Source organism: Poecilia formosa, unplaced genomic scaffold (assembly GCF_000485575.1).
Source record: "Poecilia formosa unplaced genomic scaffold, Poecilia_formosa-5.1.2 Scaffold689, whole genome shotgun sequence".
NCBI classification, from domain to species: domain Eukaryota; kingdom Metazoa; phylum Chordata; class Actinopteri; order Cyprinodontiformes; family Poeciliidae; genus Poecilia; species Poecilia formosa.
The window spans coordinates 85,129-88,834 of NW_006800628.1; positions in this window are offsets into that span (position 1 = coordinate 85,129).

Sequence of the window (3,706 nt, forward strand, 5' to 3'; positions counted from 1 at the left end):
GAGAGAGAGAGAAAGGCAAGAGTGTTAATTTATAACCCAGTTTTTCTCCAAGAGTGGTGGGTAGATCTGAGAGTGGAAACATAAAATGTTTACTGCTAAAAACAATCTTTGAAAATACAATATGATTAATTTTGTAATTGACAGGGCCCCGTTTTTTTAACAAAAAATAAATAATTAAATTGTGGAGGGCCCCTGTTGGTCAGGGCCCCTAGAATTGTCATCACTTTTCCCCCCATGCGCCCCTGCACAGGAGACCCATGGATTACTCAAATACTGGTGAAAAATCAAAGCAACATAAGTTGTTTTTAGTCGTAGATAATGGAGTATCTATTTAATGGATCATATTTATCTCATTTGACTTCAATTTAAGGTATAAATCATCTAACAGATCTAACAGGCCTGGATATTAGATCAGGGCTTCCAGCCATGGACTGGAGCTTGCTTGACCTATACCAGCTGTGTTGATGGACATCTTGAGAGGAATCAGACAGCTAGTGTCTCTTAACCAGAACAAACATGGAGACGTTTTAAAACTTGACAGGATCCACCTGGGAGGAGAGCTTTCTGGGTTTCCCTTCTGAACAATGAACACATGAAATATGGTATGTGTAATAATGTGTGTTAAACTCACAGGAGGGATAAATGGCACAGTGGCCTGATTTAGGAATCAGTGGTCTCATTTGAACTCACACTTGTCATGTTGTCAAAGTAAATGACTATAATTACAAACCAACCTTCAAAGAAATGCAGAAATTGCAGGCATGCAGCTGTAGTCTGCTTGTACAGATTCTACTTGTTCCATTTTAAAGCCAAAGTGTTGATAATGGCTGATTGAATAACCAAACCTACAGATGTGAATACACACTCGAATACACTCACATCATTAATAAGTTATAGGTTTAATGAGAATAAAGCTCATTAATTAATAGCAGAAGATATACAATAGACCCACATTAACAGTGTCAGCCAGCACATGCACAGGCTCACACACAAGCACAAACACTTCGTACACCCTCCAATCTCCAATTATTAATTAGTGAAAGTGAAATCTATGAATTACTTGCTCCATTATGTACTTTAGCAGCTTCAATTTGCATTGTGGTCTGTTTCTCTCTGGCCAGCAGATTAAAGTGGCTATTTGAAATCAATTTCTCTAATAACAGATCTTAACGAGCTCATCAATTAAGGCTTCGTTAATGGCTTGTTACTATCCCCATGTGCGTACGTGTGTGTAAATAGGTTGTGTGTGGCACCGTCTGCCTGCGTTAGTCCTGACGAAGACACACCCCGAACATACATCACCGTGATTNTGCCTGTCAAGTGTCCCGTTTACTTTACCACCCTTTCCCGCCATGCCCCTGTATAATTATTATCCCATAAATATCCTGTGTTATGCATATTTCTAAATATATGGTGTTTTCTAGAATAACATACAAATTGTGTTTTATCTGTGCCTTTGTAATATTAGTTAAAGCTGCACTGTGTAACTTTTATGAAAAATATTTTTTTTACTTATTTGTTGAAACTGTTACTATCTCATAACAGTTGTAATGAGACAGATAATCTGGAAAAAAATTGAGCTCTTCTTCCTTCTCCTAGTGCCAACTGGAAACAACCATTCAGAGCCGGGATGGGGGGTCTTAGCGTGCCAATCACAATCTCTTGTGGCGCTGCAGATTCTCCTTCCCCTTGCTCTCTTGCTCTCTGCTATGCTGCAGCTAGCAGAGCCTGTGTTATGGATTAACTGGTGGCTAAATTAACTTGTGGTGGCAACTGGGAAAGACAGATGTTTCTGTGGGCATGGCTTTTTAGGACCCTTTTACCGAACCAGGAAGTAAACAATGCGATTTGCTTAAAGAACTGCAAATTTTAGTAAAAATATAATCCGATGCCATAAAACACCCAATAAGATCTCGAGAATAACTAATCAGAAAGACTTTCATTGGTCTATTATGGTATATTGCATTTTTTTGTTTTTTTTGTTTTGTTTTTTTTGTTTTACATAAATCTGCAAAACCACCAAAACATGTAAATTACGCAGAACTTGTCCTGACTTATGTCTTGCTTCAGAGGTTGAAACTCATCAAAGGAAGATCGAAGATGCCATAAACAGATCCCTGAAAGCCGAAATAAATGTTGAAGACCCATGATATTAAAAATAAAATGTTTAAAAAGTTTGACTGACTATGTTGTTTTTCACATCTTTCTCATATTCTATGATATTTCAATTAGATAGCCACAAAAACATTAGCGAAATGTTTTAAACACTGTTTTTGTAACATGTTATGACTTATTTCCTAGTTCATTCACAGAAGACATGGCTATCTCAAGAGCTATATGGCAGTGTCATTTCGTCCTTATTGTTGATATTTTTTCTCACAATTTAACTAAACATATTTATTCTTTTCATCAAGTGAACCATAAGAGACAACGCTGAAAAACCAATTGCCTTATACATTTTTCCATCAGAAATTGGTAAAAATCTTCCCTCAAACTGAGATTATGAAAGTGTCACCAGTTAATCCAAATCTACTTCTTAAAGCGCGAAGTGTCCATAAGATAAGAATCAACAACAGGTAGGATCAGGGGTGTAGTATAGGGGGGAAAAGTGATGACAATTCTAGGGGCCCTGACCAGCAGGGGGCCCTCCACAATTTAATTATTTATTTTTTGTTCATAGAAATAAAAAATAAAAAAAAATCGGGGCCCTGCCAATTACAAAAATAATCATATTGTATTTTCAAAGATTGCTTTTAGCAGTAAAAATTTTATGTTCCCACTCCCAGATCAAAAAACACACATAAATATTTGCCCTGAACCCCACCTCCCCCCTTTCTGCTAAATGGTTCGTTCCTGCTTGGAGCGCTTCACCGTGACGCTGTTCAGCTGCAGACAGTGGAAGACACGAACGACTGTGGCAGTTACTGTGCTGCTAAGAAAAATTATAAAATCAGGTTTTCAAAAAAAAAGAGAGCGAGAGAGAGAAAAAGTCAAGAGTGTTATTTTATAACCCAATTTTTCTCCATGAGAGGTGAGTACAGTTATCAAACATTTAGCATAGATAGCTTAGCTGCAAACTACTGTTTGCCTCCTTTTCACTAGCATTTAATGAATAAAGGAAAGAATTACCAACATATTCATATATTTAACTTGTCCCTTGTACCCAGTATAGGGGGGGAAAGTGATGACAATTTTAGGGGCCCTGACCAACAGGGGTCCTCCACAATTTAATTATTTATTTTTTGTTCATAGAAAAAAAAACGGGGTCCTGTCAACTACAAAATTAATCATATTGTATTTTCAAAGATAGTTTTTAGCAGTAAACATTTTATGTTCCCACTCCCAGATCAAAAGCACACATCCATATTTATCCTGAACCCCCCTGGATCTGTATGAAATGGTTCCTTCCTTCCTGCTTGGAGCGTTTGAAAGAGTGTGGCGCTGGTAGCAGCAGACAGTAGGAAACAAGAACGACTGTGGCAGTTACTATGCCGCTAAGAAAAGTTATAAAATCAGATTTTCAGAAAATATAGAGAGAGGGAGAGAGAGAGAAAGGCAAGAGTGTTAATTTATAACCCAGTTTTTCTCCAAGAGTGGTGGGTAGATCTGAGAGTGGAAACATAAAATGTTTACTGCTAAAAACAATTTTTGAAAATTCAAAATGAATAATTTTGTAATTGACAGGGCCCCGTTTTTTTTTTTTTTT